The 17,873-nt window shown below is 41.5% G+C and overlaps 1 protein-coding gene across 10 annotated transcripts in view; it reads left to right on the forward strand.

Annotated features, from left to right (window-relative positions):
* The window catches only part of KANK1 (KN motif and ankyrin repeat domains 1), a 199,323-nt gene that overhangs the window by 114,153 nt on the left and 67,297 nt on the right, over positions 1–17,873 (forward strand). For 2 of the 10 annotated variants that reach the window (XM_070590469.1, XM_070590472.1), the window contains exon 1: positions 4,848–4,878. The exons of the other annotated variants lie outside the window; for them this stretch is intronic. The gene's annotated coding sequence lies outside the window, so the exon portion shown is untranslated. Of the gene's footprint in view, positions 1–4,847; positions 4,879–17,873 lie in introns of those variants that run through there. 10 annotated transcript variants of the gene reach the window in all.

The following is a 17,873-nucleotide window of genomic DNA, read 5'->3' on the forward strand; positions in this document are numbered from 1 at the left end:
TCATCCAGTTACATGCCCCTTTTTGACAATTCCTACTTTATTCCACTCTTCCAATAACTCCTTAATTTCACTTTCATCAGAACAAAACTTATCCTGGCTAATTGGAATAGTCCTCTCAACCTCATTCTTTCTCAAGTTTGCTATTCCCAGGTCTTCTGTTTTCTTCAGACACTACCAACTATTCTTATTATCTCTACACAAGAGCAATGTGAAAGCTTTTGTCTGAGAACTTGTTGAATGTTCGTTTGTCTATCTTGCCTTTCTTCATCTAGGATAATACTTTCTTTGTTTAGAAAACAGAGGGTAGCTTGGTACCTATTTAACCCACTTTGGATGATTCAACATTCATTTGATTGTGAGTCATGATGCCTGGTACCTGATGTCATAAGTAGTGTTTCCTGCAGGAGTGGCTCTTAAATTTTAGAATGCATCAGATTCACTGGGAGTACTTACTCAAACACAGACTGCTGGGCCTGCTCCCAAGGAGTTCTGATTCAACAAGTCTGGGGCGAGGCTTGAGAATCTGCCTTTCTGTTAAGTTCCCTAGTGAAGGTGATGTCGCTTATGTGGGGATCGTACTTTGAGAATCACTGTCCTGTGGGACCAAGAAACCCAGGAATTTCAGATTAAATGTTTAATGTCAAAATATTTAGAATTTTTAAGATAAGTGCTGTTTAGATACATTTCCTAATAGTGAGTATGGAGAGTATTTCGAATGGAAGCCCCAATATTGCATAGATTTAAAAAGGAATTTTTAAATTGGGACAGATGGGAAATTGCCATAAGCATAAGGAAAATTAATGTTTTTCATAACATAAGTCTAAAGAACAGCTTTTAGAGTTGGTGATTCAGTGGCTCAATTACCATCGGAGACCCACATTCTTACTGTCATTCCATTCTGCTATCTGCCATGTGCAGGTGTGTCTTCAAACTGGCTCTCCTTGGTGGCAGAATGGCTTCAGAAGTGCCAAGCATCACATCCAAATCACATGCAGATACACACTGTTCTGTGTATCCTAGTTTATGTAGCAACAGTAACTGTTTGGGAAACTGAAATTGAAGATTCAGAGGTTCTTATAAAAGATAGTGATTAAGATATGAGGACAGCGGTCATTGAGGGGCAAGTTAATTTAGCTATGTGCTCTCCATCATTAGTGGTGGATTAAGACATTGCTCATCCAAGCAGTGTACTGTTGTGGCTATTCCTCCACCTGCACTGTAGTTATTTGAGGCTTTTCATCAACTTCTTAAACATCTTAATACTTTCAGGGTATATCACAGAATCTTCTAATAACAGTGATTCTTCTGGCAAAGCAGTATCATGAGGAAAGATATTAGGCTCATATGACTGTCTAGAACCCTGGTCTATCCAACGTGAAACTGCCAATGAACCCACCCTCTTTCTCAGAGGCTAGTTGCAAACAGGACTTGAGCAAATGGGAATGAGCAGTGAGCGCGCTCTCATAGGCCCCCTGCTCCTGCTGCAATTCTTTTTTTTTTTTTTTTTTTAAGATTTTATTTTTTCCTTTTTCTCCCCAAAGCCCCCCCGGTACATAGTTGTGTATTCTTCATTGTGGGTTCTTCTAGTTGTGGCATGTGGGACGCTGCCTCAGCGTGGTCTGCTGAGCAGTGCCATGTCCGCGCCCAGGATTCGAACTAACGAAACACTGGGCCGCCTGCAGCGGAGCGCGCAAACTTAACCACTCGGCCACGGGGCCAGCCCCATCCTGCTGCAATTCTTGCCTCTGATGTCAGTAAGGCCTCCTCGGCTGAAGTCTCACTTGCACCGTATTAGCCACTTCTGTTTTCCCCTCTTCTACACCTTTCCCGTGGTTTTGCTCTCTTGGCCACCATCTTGCATTTCAAGAAGGTAATGGTAGCTTGGCCCCCTCTGCTGTGTCAGAGATGTTCTGGTTTTGTTCAGGATAAGCATATAAACAGTCTCAGAGAAATATTTCCTGACCAGTGGTACTCAAATTACATTGTTGGCACCAGCTCTGTAAAGTGTCCCAATGTGTCCTGTCAACTAGAGGCAGATTATTTGGCAAAGAATGTGTCGGTTCTTAACTCCTGAGTTCTGGGCAAACTTTGAGTGGTCCATTGTTTTGCGATAGATTGACTTGGTTGTCTTTCATAAACTTGTTGAATTTGACTCTGCCGTTGAGGGGGTACTTGGTTCCTTATCATTCTCTTCTGTAGATTCCTCTCATCATGGAAGCAATGTGAGTACTGGAATTTCCTCTTCGACTGGTCCAGGGAGTGATTCTTCTCTCTGCCATTCAGCCTGACTGTGCCACGCCAGGAACAGACAGAAAATGGGACATAACAATGTCCACAATTTAGGGACATTTACTTCTTTTAACCTAAGACTGAGCAAATGGATTTGACTACATTTATTTTTGTGTATTTTAATAGAGTCACCTAAGCAAACTTAATGATTTAGAAAATTCATAAAATGCATAGTAGGTGAAAAAAACAAATCTCAGTGTAAGTCCTACATTCCTACAGGAGCCCATCAAAATACTCTCAAGACGCATTTTCCTCCCCAGGTCTGACGCTAAACACTGTTTCACCAGGCTTCAACAGGTCTCTCCAAGCTGTCATTTTACTTGAGCTAGAATTACATTCTGCACTATTTTGCTTAAATAGGCACCTCCCTTTTCATTTTCTCTCATTCTTATCATTGGCAGTAATCAGTTTCTCAAGAGCCCACCTTCTCTCCATATGCAGATTTAATCTTGGATGATTTTACCAAAGAGCCCCACGCCCTTCTGCCTTCCTCTGTGTGTGTGAGTGTGTGGGTCTGTCTCATGTTCTAGGTAAGGCCTCCAGATCTCGTTGTACCCAGCTTCATCTTAGAATAACTGTAGCCCTGAGGCAGGAACCTGGTCGCTCTCCTCCCTACCCCTATGCTCTGTGAAATGTCAGACTCTTGGCAGCTCCACTGCGTCCCAGATGCTCCTGCAGGGCAAGTCCATCTGAACGGAAACTCCTTTTGGGGGTACTTATCAGCATTTCTAAATGTCCACCTGTGCTGCAATGAAATTTTAAAAGGGAGTGCTGGATTTTGATGTCGGTTTTTAATAGGTGTTTCCAGGAGCCATCAACAGCCCAAACCAATTTTCCGTTTACACCAATGATACTGCAAACCTGAAACATGTAGTCCTGTGTGTGGGGGAAAGCCCTGCAATGGTGAGAAATGTCGCCGTGAGAAACCAGGTTCCCCACGGAAGTGATAATTAATGCAATTAGATGTGGGCAGCGTGTTTAGGGGGAATCTGGGTGTGCCCGTGTATCCTCAGTCTTTATCGCACAAACCAATGAGAGTCTTTACCTGACTGTGGTTCCTTCATGGGAATCCACCTTATCGCATGCTTGCTTTGGTCATTGGGAGTAAAGTAGAACATTCGGTGGTAATCCTCCCTTTTTCTTAGTATCTTTTATATCCTTTCCAGGAGTTGGGTTTGTTTTGTGAAATAGCTAATGAGATTGTCACCACTACCATCATTAATACATAAATGGAGAAGTGTTCAGGGTGTTCTGAGCACTGGGATTCCAAAGAATGTTAAGGTATATGGCCCCGCACTTAAGGGACTTGGAGCAGAGCCATCCTCAAGTCCTCACCTTGGGAAGGCTCAGCCCGTGCCCTCGTTGATGGAGAAGTGATTCCATAGAAAGTCACCCACGAGGCTTTCTCTGCCTCTCTTAGACCTTACTTTCTTGCTGTTTCTTCTGATACCTTTTCGCCATATCTTAACCTTCCCCTACCTCCCCACCTGATCTTTATCCTACTTGTTTTTTTAAATAACAGTTTTGAGATGTAGTTCACATACCATCCAGGTCACCCGTTTAAAGTGTACAATTCCATGGTTTTTAATATATTCACATAATTCTGCAACCATCACCACAAACAGTTTTAGAACATCTTCATCACCCCAAAAAAGAAAACCCATACCCACTGGCATCATCCCCATTTCCTCCCAGGGCCCCCAGCCCTAGAAGGCCGTTAATCCGCTTTGTCTCTTTTGGTATGCTTTCTCTTTCGGAGGGATGTGAAGCCCACGTACTTAGTCTGAAAGGTTGAACTCAGATGACCCGTTGGCTAGGATTTCTCAGAGGGTGAAACCGCTTACTTCTGATGCAGCAGTTGCTGGACTCTGTCTGTTTCCTCACCATGCTTCCTGACGTGTACCTCTGTGCCGTGATAGAGTGAATGGCCCCGGAACAAATAGGTCTGCAGAACACTGCGTGGTTAACCCATCCGTTTGTGCTGTCCAAGGGTAGTGGGAGAGAATAGCCTTCCTCTTTGAGGGCAACCTGCAAAGACCCGTTTCCGTATGCTCTCTCAGCTTAAAAAGTAGACATTATCTTTACAGCAACTTCTCAGAATTGATTTACATTTGGGCAAACTACAAACTGGAAAGAGGAGAGTGGAGTTTAGTGGCCGGTCTGGTTTTGAACAGGTGTTTGATTTTGCTAATCTCAGTGGTGCCTAAGCTCGCTTTTGTAAATTTTGAACCCCAAATTCCTGGTTCATGGACACAGCCACCAGAACAGAGAGATCGTTTGCATTTCCGTGAATGGCCAGCTGATAGAATTCACCATCATTGAGGGGGAGAAAAATTCAAGCTAGACAAGAACTTTTTTGGCAGATTCTTATTTGAAATTTGTTTGAATTTCTAAAGGCAAATTAATTTCTCTATGTCATTCACAGTAAATAGGTACTTGTCACCTTTCTTTTTTCTCTTCCATCTCCAGAGTTTCTACTATAGATGGAAGAAAGTTAGTGCTTCCTTTTGGTATTTTGAGAGTTTTATTTTTGTGCCTTTCCTTGGCAGCCTTTCCTCTCTGTAAGCCAGTCTCGAAGTGATGGCGAGGGTGAGTATTCCTGGTGTTCTAGAAGGTTTTTTTAATACATGTTTACGACTGAGTAAATTTATCTTTTCTTCTTTTACTTTATAGCCCTATATTTAATATGTTATGAGCCTTTTTATAGACAAAACAAAAAAAGGGGAAAGCCTATTTGGAAATGTGAAAGTATCAAAGGAAAGGTCATTTTTAAGCATCTGGTTAAATCACAATTTGGAGAGATCTTACACTTCAAAACAAAAGTTTTGGACCATAGATCTGTTGAGAGGGGGGTGACAGGACTGTCACCATCTCCATCTTCCTTTGAAATCTCATACAAGTTTGGGTATGTGTCTCTCTATATATCTGCATTTTCTGGTGATAAGGTCCATAACTTTCATAAGCTTTCAAAGTCAATGCCTTAAAATATGTTTTTGATGACTAGCTTTTACTGTATTTGTTTTAAGATCTGCTCTTTGCTATTTAAAAACAACTTTCAAGATTAGTTAACTCTTTAAATGTTTCTTTTGCAGAATAAGATCCTTTTTGCAGTACGCTTTGTTTGTTTAATTTATTGTCCATTTAAAATTTTGATCCAAATTCTAGGGAACTTCTCCCAGGAGAGTATGGTTTAAAAGTAAAGGATATTAACATAAATGAACTAGACTTAGCTTTGATTTTTTTTTGCGTGTGGGAGAATGTATGTTCTAGTGCAGTCTGTGATGTGTCGTTAGATGGAAGATGCATCATTCTTTACCATAGTTGAATTGGTTCATCTTCATGCAATGTCTGTGGTAAAGACAGTCTTTTTAATCTCTGTATTCAAGGGAACAGAAGTAGATTGGATCCTGGCTTGGTGAGTCTGGAGACTGAGCTATATTGTCTTCCGGGAAAGCAGTTAAACAGAGCACAGATTTTAAACTGATGTGGTCACTATGATGTCAGTCAAGATAATAAATACCTAAGATTTTTGTGTATGTGGTACTCTTTTGAGAAGAAGCATCAATCACCATTAACCTAGGTAAAAAGGAGCTGAATTCTACTCTGAAATTTTTAAGAGTTTAAGAATTAGGCCTTAAGTTAATAATCAATGAAATAAGGGAGGTCACGTTTTTAAGAAGTGAAATCCTTAACATTTAACAATTAGTGTATACTCTTTGGTCTGTGCCACAAAAACAAAGCAGAGGGTTAAGAAAGTATTTCATGATTTGACCACAAATTACGGTTTTGGCCTTAATGATCTGGGTTGGCCACAAATTTAAATGTTTATTTCAGCAAACATTTACGTAATGTTACCGTGTGCTGAGCACTAGACTAGACTTGTGCAGGAATAACAGGAAGACTAAAGCATGATGGTAGACTCCTTGAGCCGGCAGTGCAGGGCCGAGCGGACGCCTAATAATGTCATTGCTTCACTCTGTTTTATTTTTGTTTTTCTAAGTTTGTTTAGGATACCTATTTTGACAGTCATACAAACCTTTGGAAAATGTGAATATCACCTGAATATCACCAGGCGTCACGACGAAGTATTTTTAAAATATGTGAAAATAAATTGTAGTAAAAATGTAGGTTATATTTCTCCATCAGAAAATAAGCTATTCCAGATAACTGAGCTTTCCAAATGGCACCGGATTTGTCCCTTTGATTATCTTCTCTGTCCCTCTCTCACTTGAGCCAGTTTGGTTTGAAAACTTCCTCAAATTGATTATACACTTACAGACTTTCTTAAACAATATATTGACTGTAATTTAAGCTTCTCTTAGTAAGTTGTCTGTCATTGTCAATCATGATTATTGTATTGTGCTGTAATAACAACAGTGTCCTTAGGAACCATACAGCTTATAGGGCTGTTTGCTCCCACACTTCTGCTTTCTAACATCTTTTTAAAATCTTTTCTCTTGCTATGGGACTTTGCTTTTGAGTTACTATGACTTTCGAAAGCAATTCCCATGACCTTATAATCTGACCAAAGCTAGGATTGAGGGGGAGGGACACAACCCTAAACTACCAAATTTAATAGAACCATAGGTGAAAGAAGAATAAGTTGGCCATGGGTTTAGGGTTCCTTTGTAAGCCAAGTTCATGGTTATTTTTTTTTTTGATAGTTTATGTATTTGATTGTTTTCTCTTCTCACTAGTGTTCCATACAGAGTGGGTAGACAACCAAGAACTGGGTAGATATGTCATTATCACATAATGATGTTTTATAATATTTCTTGGCATTATAAATAAGTATGCTGTATTGTACTTTTATTATATTGACTAAACACAAGAAATAAGCAACTACAAGAGCTTAAAGTTCAGAAGACTCTCACGTTATACCTCTGTTTTTTTCCACTGCCTTTCCTTGAACCTTAATTGATTATCACTATTTATCTTTGGCACTGGTCAGGTCTCAAACTAGTGAAAAGTACAGAAAACAAGTGTAGTTTTTTAGTGTCCATACTCTTTCCCCATTAAATGTGTATTTAATCCCCACTCGTTGTTTTGTTTTTTTTTTTTAATCATTCCAGTTAGCTTTAAGGGAGTGATCTTGAGGAGAAAACTCTTAATATAGTTGTACACACCGTGGTGTCAAATGAGGAGGAGCCCTGACCAGGGGTATGTTGGGAGCGAAGGTTCTCGCCACAGTCTCAGGAAGTGCTCCAAGCTATTTTGTCCTTGTTGACTCAGAAGAACAAATACTAAAGATGGCACTGACGCCCTCAGTTCCTCGTCTGGCCCACACTTATATATAGCAGAGACGTGAAATACCAGCCCCAAAACAAGACCTTCAGTGGGAGTCTGAGGAAAGTGTTTTTCACAGAGCTGTCATTGAAGTTCAAGGAAATCGGGTCAAAACTAAAAGATCTGGTTGACCTAGCACATTTCAACCTTCTGCTTTCATACGCACCTTACACAACTCATCTACCTGTTAGAGACCACCATTTCTGGATGTGCCTTCTCCTTTAAGCTGTATTAACTACGGGGTACTAAAGTCCTTGTTTCTTTTACAGGATCATCTCAATATTTTTTAGAAATATTCTGTATGTGTAAGGTTTGCCTTCTCTGGGTCATAAAGTGAGAACATAGATACAGGAATAGAAAGGTACCAGTTCCTTTTCTTATGGAATTTATTCATTTATTCAAAAAATAATTTTTAATTAGTTAATTAAAAATAATTTTGAATGTTGGCTATCCCAGGCTCTGAGTGCTAGATCCTCAGAAAGCTAGGATGGCATCATCATTGCGCTTGCAAAGGTTAGAGCCCAGGGGAAGAGCAGGGCATAGGAAGGACAGCCCAGCATGGTGAGCGCTGTTGCAGAGTCATGCCTCAAGCGGAGCTCACCTCTCCCAGCTTCAATCTCCTTGTCTATTACAGGGCGAAAGTATCTCATGAAGCTGCTTTGAAGCTTAGCTAAGATAATGCGCATGAAAACATTGTAAAATTGTACAGCGGGGATGTGTCTGTTGTCACGTTTGGTTTAAAATAGAAGGTGGGAGACTTTTTATCCTGAAACCATTTAGATAATCCAGTGTGAGACTCTGGGTAAAGAGAGACAGTTCACTGCAGTGTCGAATGCAGGTCCCAGGAGAATATGTGAGATGGTGTTCTTAGGAGCCTCTCATTCTAGAAATCATATTATTGGCATTTATGCTAAGTGGTGAGGACATTGCGACTAGCACAGCTTCATTTGACATCACACCCTACTGTGAGCCTTTCTTAGCCCCCACAGTGCAGTTTTACCGTATCTTGTTAATAAGAATGTATTGAGCCCCGTGGCTTCAGGATGTATATAAGATACCTGTTTTATAGTTGGTTTCTAGAATGTTGTTTTTTCTTTTTTTAAAGATTAGCACCTGAGCTAACAACTGTTGCCAACCTTTTTTGTTTTTCCTGCTTTTTCTCCCCAAATCCCCCCAGTACATAGTTGTATATTCTAGTTGTGGGTCCTTCTAGTTGTGGCATGTGGGACGCCTCCTCAGCATGGCCTGATGAGCGGTGCCTTGTCCATGCCCAGGATCCGAACCAGGGAAACCCTGGGCTGCCAAAGCAGAGCGTGTGAATTTAACCACTCGGCCACAGGGTCGGCCCCCTCTAGAGTGTTTTTATAGCAATCTCCCTGTGTTTCTATTTATCGTTATTCCTCTCTCTCTCCCTTTTTCCTATTTGTTCTTTAAAGGTAGGGAGATTATATGTCCTAGTGTCCCTGGGACAGTCCTAGTTTATGCCTCCTGTCCCAGCATCCCACCTATTTAGCATTTTAGCACTCTCAAACATGTCCCAATTAAAACCATAAGTTATATGGTCACCCTGGTTCAAAGATTTAAAAAAAAATGAGATGAGGACCCAGCAAATTAGTGAAATTATAACGATCTGTGATAACTGACATCAGCCACCGAACTGACTTACAGAGTGTGGATTTGGTCCAATGATACCCTGGAATGCACCTTACAGACCTTACTCAGTAGTGTCTGTGCACGGGGCACAGCAGTTTTCCTGGTGAGCTGGTGAGACTAAAGCGTGTTTTCATCCCCATCCCCCACCCCCCCAACCCCCTCCCACCCCCGGCTCAGAACAGTAGCTTTGACACTTCAACAGTTTTCCCTCTAGCATGGCTTGTTGGAGCTTGAAGGCTGACATTCCTTCTTAAAGGCCCATCAAGGTTTTCATTCAGAGTGAACCTATGCATTAAGATGGTATTGATCCTGTTTTTGACCATCATTCACCCATGGCAGCCAACCAAGTAGGGTGTAAAGCATGTCTGTCGCACTGTCCCCACCTGTGCAGCTCTCATGCAGTGTCTCAACGGGTGGGAGTAAGATGCAGCTTAGAGGGACAGGCCTACGTGGCAGCATCTCTGCCACACCCTGCTCCCCTTTCAGGATGAGAGGCAGGACTCAGAGGTTCCAAAAAGAGAGAAAATTCTGCAAGGAGGATGGTGCCACTTTGTACATCTACTTGCAATCCCCAGTATAGTGGAATGAAATTGTCCCTTCCTGCCAGCGTTAGCGTGAAATCTGTGTAAAGGTTAAGGGGACACTTTACTGTTTTGGTACGTGCAATCCCAATAGTTTCATGGCAGGGCACTTTGAAAAAGTTCGGTGCAAGTTATGCTAGGTTAAAAGCAAGTGCATGGTCTGCTGTCTCCGTTGACAGCTGTGTTGGAGTTGGGTTGGCCTGTGTGTTGGTGAGCCCTAAAGAAATGCGTGTGATTTAAGTCTTGCAAAGTGAAAGTGGAAGGTCAGAAAATAAATAAAAATCCATGGAATGGGTCATTTGGCTGCCATCCCCATTTTACTTTCCTGAGAGGCAGAAGTGGTGGAAAGATCTCTGTAAAACAGTGCTTCTCACACTTTAATCTGGGGCTCTGGTCGAAATGCAGATTCTGATGTAGTAGGTCTGGGATGGGGGCCTACGATTCTGCATTTCTGACCAGCTCCTGGGGACGCTGGTGCTGCTGGACCACGGGCCACACCTTGAGTGGCGAGTTGTCAGGAAACGTGTGCTTCAGCCGGCTCTGACTCTGGATGTCACTGTTGCACCATAGGCAACTTAGGGTGACACAGACAGGACTCCCGACTATCAGGAGGAGCTGTGTTTTAGTGAGAGGTTAGAGCGAGAGAGCTGTCCAGTTGGGGCTTGAATACTGTTCCCGGTCTCTTTGAAAATCCTAAGGTTTGAAAACCCTACAGGAGTCCGATGTGCCTGCCAATGAAAAAAATTTAAAAAAAAAATATTTCATGGACTTGGGATTCCAGTAACTGGCTCCTTTTACATCTGTTAAGGGCTATGAGGAGAGGAGTAGAGGGCAGAAGACTAAGAAAATAAGTAGGAAATTAGAGGAAATTTAGAAAAGGAAAGTTCCATTCCTTCCTGCTTCTCTCATAGGGAAAAAACTGTTATGTGCCTTCCTTTCTTCATGTCTCTGAAGACAGACACGGGACGACCACAACTGATTTGTGTGACCATACTCTGGCTATTTAACCTGTCATTTCACAAAACATCCTCACCTACAAAAGGAAGGATTTAAATTTAGGTGGTTTTCAGAGCCCATTTGATTGTTAAAGCATAGCAACTAAGAGTTTTATGATCATACAGCACTAGGTATAGTATATTCATGTATCTTTAAGAACGTGGCTTTATTTCTAGAAGGGCACTTCGAAAATATGTATGTGTTAATATATATAAACTTTGTATTTTTTTCCTCTACATTCCTAGCTCTCTTTCTTTTAAAAAAAAATCTTTGTTTCATAGCTTCAAAAGAAATTTTTTGTATAATCCGTAGTTGGCTGTATTGATTTCTGCTTCCATGATGTTAATTTAAGGAATCTGGCCTCACAGTAACAGCAAATGCTAGAACTTTCCTCTGTGGTTAATCAGCATTTTCCCTAAGCATCACATATTTTGGGGGGTATATGTATGCATTAGATAACCTCTTTGAGAGGACAAAGGGTTATTTGTTCCAGAAGGTACTTTAGGTCCAACTGTATGTACTTGACTAAGTGTGTTCTCTCAACATAGTGACATCTTCAGTCCTGGGACAGAAGTCTGGAATTTATTCACCTCTCTGTTCTGATTAATTGGTTACACATCAAACCCCATATAATGTAGTGGGTAGTGAAGCACTCTAAGTCAGTCAAGAGTTTCTCATTCTTAGACTTCTGGATGCGAAAATTAAAATTTTCTATAAATTTTCTCCAAGAGACAATGTTCATATTATTTACAGGAATTGAGTTTTATAAAATATAAATTCCTCTGAGCCAAGGATGAAGAATAAACATAGAATGCCATGTTGAACAACTAAAATTGCTATATCAAGTTCAGACTTAATGAAAACATATTAATTGTATACGGAGAGGTTTCTGATGCATTGTTTTGAGGATATGTTTACTGTATTAAAAGCAATAAGCCTAGGCATGGATTCCGGTTTCATTGACCCCCTCACACAGTTTTGGTGAGAGTTTAAATCAGTACTGTTCTGCAGGGTGACTTGACGTTATCCATGAGAATGTACAGGCTCTATCTTTTCATCTCATAAGTCCACTTCTTGGCATTGATCCAAGGCAAATTATTGGACCAGTACACAAAGCTGTATGTAAAAAGTATGTTCCTCGAAGTGTTTGTAATATGAAAAAAAATGGAAATAATCTACATATTCACTAATAAAGGAGGATCAAATAAATATGGCACAAATATGAAAGGAAACATTATAGAGCCATTAAAAAGGAGATATATGGGTATTGTCTCAAAGATGGCTATAATAAATGTTAAAAGAAATAAAGTAACGGTGCTGAAACAATTGGCTACTCATATAGGAAAAAAAAATGAACCTCAATGCCTACCTCATACCATATACAAAAATTAATTTGAGATGAAGCATAGCCCTAATGAAAAGCTAAAACTATAAAGCTTCTAGAAGGAAACAGAAAATAATATCTTTGAATCTTAGGGTCAAGCAAGACATCTTACACAAGACACCAAAGCAATGACCATAAAAGAGAAAACTGATATGCTAGACTTCATAAAATTTAAAACTTGTATTCTTCAAAAAACATCAAAGGGGCTGGCCCCGTGGCCAAGTGGTTGGGTTTGCACACTCTGCTTCAGCAGCCCAGGGTTTCACCAGTTCAAATCCTGGGCGGAGGCATGGCACTGCTTGTCGGGCCATGCTGAGGCAGCATCCCACATACCACAACTAGAAGGACCCACAACTAAAATATATGCAACTGTGTACTGGGAGGCTTTGGAGAAAAAAAAGGGAAAAATAAAAAAATCTTTAAAAAACAAATCAAGAAAATGAGAAGACAAACAACAGTCTGCTAGAAGTATTTACAATGTTTAACTCATAAATCTGACAAAGGACTCTTACCCAAAATATGTAAAGAACTTCCAAAATTCAATAGCCAAAAGATATTCCAGTAAGAAATGAGCAAAATATTTGCACAGACTCATCACAAAAGAAGAGATGAATGGCCACTAAGCACATGAAAAGATGCTTGGTATCATTGGTCATCAGGGAAACGCAAATCAAAACCACAATGAGATGACCAGCAATGACTGATAATGCCAACTGTGGGTGGGGCTGTAGAACAACTCAAACTCACACACTGCTAGCAAGAATGTAAAATGTTACAACCACTTTGGAAAACAGTTTGTTTCTTATAAAGATAAGCACATTCCCTGTGATTCAGAAATTCTATTCCTAAGTATTTAAACATACACTCACAAAAAGGTTTGTGTATGACTATTCACAGCAGCTTTATTTGTAATAGTCCAAAACTGGAAACAACCCAATTGTCCATCAATAGGTGAATGGATAAACAGATTGTACTATATTAATAAAAAAATACTACTCAGCGATAAATAAACTAAAAAAATTGAAAGTAACATATTTGGGTAAAACATATATACATATACACGTGTCTATAAGCACAGGGAAGAATCAGGAAGCTACACACCAAAATGTTGATGGCAGTACAATTATAGCTGATTTTTTACTTTCTTTCTTACACTTTTGTTTGTTGTTGAAAATGTAGTACTATTTCATTGAAGGAGAAGAGATAACTTCATTTGGAAGGGGTAGGGAAAAAGCGGCCACTCTGGGAGTTGAGCTGGAGGAGAAACTGGAGCTGTGTGTTTCAGCATCTCCTCCGCGTCGACTGGAGAGAATTCTCTGACTGGTCATCGCTGTGCGGGCGGGCGGAGCTTCCAGAGGCCCTGGAGGCCTGTGGGGCGAGCCCTGCGTCCTGCTGACCATGCACAGCGTCCCCTATGGTCTTACTTTATTTGGCTGTATTGGCCCAGGGGAGCCCAGGATTTGGACGAGCCGAGTCGCAGAATGTCTGTCAGGCCTGGAAGTGTCGTCAGTGCCGTGACAGTCCCCCCATGAAGAATCAGAGGCCCACAGCATTTAAGTCACTTTCCCAGAGTCCTAGAGGTGGTTCCCAGGCTCCTGACCTAGGGCTGCTACTTTGCTGATCTTCGATCCCTGTGGTTGTGGAAGAGCCCCCAGTTCTCCAAAGCAGCTTTTAAGGCCAGAGAAAAAGAGGTTTCAGGTAAGGGAATGGGTTTTCTTTCATATCTTAGAGCATCAAATTGTTAGGCCTTCTGTTCGGATCTGTGTCCGGTGAAACACCTGGAAATTCAGAGGTTCCTGACTTTCCTTGGGTCCCAGCCTCTAATAAAGGCAGCCAAACCTCTCACTTGAACAATGTATGTTTGCTAAAAGCCACAAAACTTTGCTTTTGATTTGGAGGGTTTCAAGAACCCTCTGAAATCTGTCCCTGTGTTGTAAATGTTTTTGTCTTGTATTCTTAGGTTGTCAGGTACTTCTCTTGCATTTGGACATAATGGAACTATGAACTGGTTTTGATACTTTTGTGGTAAATAGGATTCTTGACAAGACAACAGTATGGGAAGAGAGAGAGAGAAAGGACGGCAAGTAGGAAGGTCTCACCTTGTCGTATTACACACTTAGCCTTGTCTTTGTTTCTTGTTGCTGATAGATTGTTTTTCCACTACAAGTAAAATTTTATGATTTTCTTTAGCACTCCCACCACACTAGCACAACTGCTTTCCTTTTGGTATGTGCTCAACTCTGTTCCCATCCACATGAATAATTTATGATTATAGCCAAAGACTGTCTTCAGCAAGTTCCTTCATCCTGTTCTCTGGAAGAAAGCAGTACCTTCCATACAAATAGTCCAAGGCCCAAGACAAGGCCAGCATTTCTTTGTGCTTCTCACCAAAAACGTAGGTGTTTGAATAAGAGCAGGTAGTTTCTGCTTAAAAGATGTAAGAGTTTTGAAAATGGCCTAGTGCCGTGGTTTTCGCATCAGCTGGAGGACTTGGTAACACACCAACCGCCAGGACTGCATGAAGAGTTTCTGATTCAGTGGTCCCGGGTGGGGCCCAAGAATATCCGTTTCTAATAAGCTCCCAGGTGATGCTGACACTGTGGTCCAGGGCCACACTTTGAGAAACAGTGACCTAGGGAACAAGAGTCCTATAAGACAGTGTGTTTTCCAGACTTCTCTGATAACAAGAATCACCTGGGGATGTGTGTGAAAAATAGAAATTTCAGCTCCATGCCAGACTCACTGAATCAGAGCCTCTGCAGAGAGTCTTGGGGTGCTGTATTATCAGATTTGGGGAAATACTATTGCTATCAAGTAAACCCTGCAAATCACCATGGGGCACTAGAATTTATTTACCACTCTAAATGACCCTGTGACCCACTCTGTCCCTCAAAGTGTATCTTCTTGGCTTTATCCTCATTTTTAAGTGAATTTTAGGCCATCCTTGTAGAACGTAAATATTTTTATTTCAGGCGCCAAATATATTGTGTAAAAGAGATACCAGAATGCCTGCCTTCTGAGAACTTCCTAAAGCTTCACCGAGACCCCTTTTTATAAGCATAGTCACAGTTTGTTGGGGGGCGGGCGGGTAGGGCCAGAGGGAAGGAAGGAAAGAAATGTGCATTTCTAGCGAGTTCCCTAGTGATGCTGATGCTGCTGGTCCGGGGAACCACTCTTTGAGAACCTCTAGAACAGACCAATGGCTCTCAAACATAGCATGTTGGAATCTCCTGGGGGAGCTTTAAAAAATCCTTCTGCCTGGGTCTCACCCCCAGAGAGTAATTTAATTGGTCTGTGGTGGGGCGTGGACAGTAATGCCAGTGATCGCTGAGGTTGTGAACCACTATTGTGTGACCCTAAGGATAGAAAGTAACCTGTTAAGAAGCATTAAGCCCTGATGGGGAAATAGGGCTAACCCAGTGCCTCTCATACTTCAGTGTGTATACGAATTACCTGGGCGTCTTGTTAGGATGCAGATTCTGATTCACTTTATCTCTAGTGAGGCCCAAGATTCTGCCTTTTTTTTCCTGAAGAAGATTAGCCCTGAGCTAACATTTGTTGCCAGTCTTCGTCTGTTTTTTGAATGTGAGCTGACATCACAGCATGGCCGCTGATAGATGAGTGGTACCCGGGAACTGAACCTGGGCTGCTGAAGCAGAGCACACTGAACTTAACAAGTAGGCCACTGGGGCTGGTCCAAGATTCTGCTTTTTTAGCAAGTTGAGCAGATGAATATCAAGGGGCTTAGAAGGTGTTAACAAACACACCTAAATACCTGTCAACACGTAGTTTTTATATTTATTTTTTTTAAAAGTGTAGAACAAATAAAACCTATGTCATTGAAAAGGCAGACACCTTAAATTAGAATTATAATTTATATATTATATAAATTATATTTATCTATTAAATTATTATGTATAAAATAATAGATATTTTTGCAGTTAACCAACATTTACCTTCCCTTGATGGCTAGAAAATTTTCTTTTTGCTTCTTTCCACCCCCCTACCTGTAGTTTGAAACAGATATTTGTGAGTTAGTTTTGCTTTAGTATGATACACATGTAGTAACAGGCCTTGTTTTCCCCCCGATATTTAGATCTCAGTGTTCAGTTTTTCTAAGTTTGGGGATCTTGCCTTTTGCATCTTCCTTGCCTCAGACCCTACCCCTTAGATGTCACTGCCCAGGAGGCTAAATGTTCAGTGATGCCCCAAGGCCCTCATTTCAGGAGCTGGTGGCATTTGGCTCTGTAATGCCATCAGATTGCACATTCTGCAAGCCGGCCTCCTTGGGACATAGCTTCAGCCTGTGTTTCTGGCTTGAGCCCAACCCTTCTGTCCTGGGTTAGGGGTGAAGCCTTTTCTCTGGCAGGTTCCATCTGCTGGCACTTTTCCTACTGTGGTGGAGTTGAGAATGCTGTCAGAGCCTTTTAGAAACGGGGAACAGAGAATTGGGGCAAGGGAGGAGCAGGACCTCAGGTGAGGAGGAAGGGACGTATGTAAGTCTCACCCACTAAGTTGGCTGCCCCTGGCCTTTTGCATTTCCCCAGCTGCACGTGGTAGAAGCATTGGGTGATTGATGGCATTTGGATTGGCCCTCAGAGGACACATTGGTGGCTGTTGACCATTTGAAATTGGTGGGAAGGACCTCCCTTCCCCAGCTGACCAGGGGACAGGCTCTCCCTCTTGGGCGTGGCTTGTCATTGGTCAGGCTGTGACCGTACTGCTGTGATCCAAAGCATCTCTCAGTGGAATGGGATGCTGGCAGGAAACAAGGGTTTTCAGTTATTTCCTATTTTTAAACGAAATCTCTGTGGCAGATGCCAACGCCCCCACCTCCACCCTGTGCTCTGGAGTTAGCCCGCCTGGCGTGGGTAGATGAACATCAGAAGACTTGTGTAGAGTCATGAAAGAAGTGTGCTTGTCCCAGCAGGAAAGCCTGTGACAATAAAAAAGCAGAGAATGTTCTGAGTCTCCTACATTAAAAAGAGAGAAGCTTAAGTGAGATTTATTTCAAGGAAAGGAAAGCAACATTCAGGATTTGCTGGCACAGCTTGTATGACAGGTGGAGGGCAGCTCGAACTTGAGTGTGGCTGGGGTGCGGTCGATGCTAGTTCTGCCTTTTTAAAACTCTGGACTCGGTTTCTGCTTCCAGCGTTTCCCATAACCGTTTTCAGTTGAAGTGCAGTGCACGTACTATGTTGATAACACAGTTTAACATTTAGGGAACTTCTGTCAAGTAGCAAATTATAAAGTACTTCCTGGGTTAGGCACTTGACCTCTTGTAAGTTTCTCTTCAATAAGTAGGAACTTGTGTGTTCTGGGGAAAACACAAGAACATCGGGGTAGTTTCTCTTTGGCATGGCTGACACTTTCTGCTCTAGAGTGAAAAGCAAAATTTTTAAAAATCAAAGAATTGGTTCTATCTTCAAGGTGAAATTCTCTCTGTGAAGTCTGAATAAACCACTCCTGGAACGTCCGGTGTCCTTTCCCCGTGATAATACAACTCAAGAAACCAAACCTAGGTCTCCTTAGAAAGGGTAAGAAACCTAAGCCAAACACTTAAAAATAAGATTTATTTTATTTACTCATCAGCTTTAAACCCCTCAATGACTTGACTTTGCTCTTAGAGTAAATGGCAGTCTCCTTACTATGGCAGGCCCAGCAAATCTCATCATCTAGCCTCT

The sequence above is a fragment of the Equus przewalskii genome, chromosome 22, assembly GCF_037783145.1.
Source record: "Equus przewalskii isolate Varuska chromosome 22, EquPr2, whole genome shotgun sequence".
In the NCBI taxonomy this organism is placed as follows: Eukaryota; Metazoa; Chordata; class Mammalia; order Perissodactyla; family Equidae; genus Equus; species Equus przewalskii.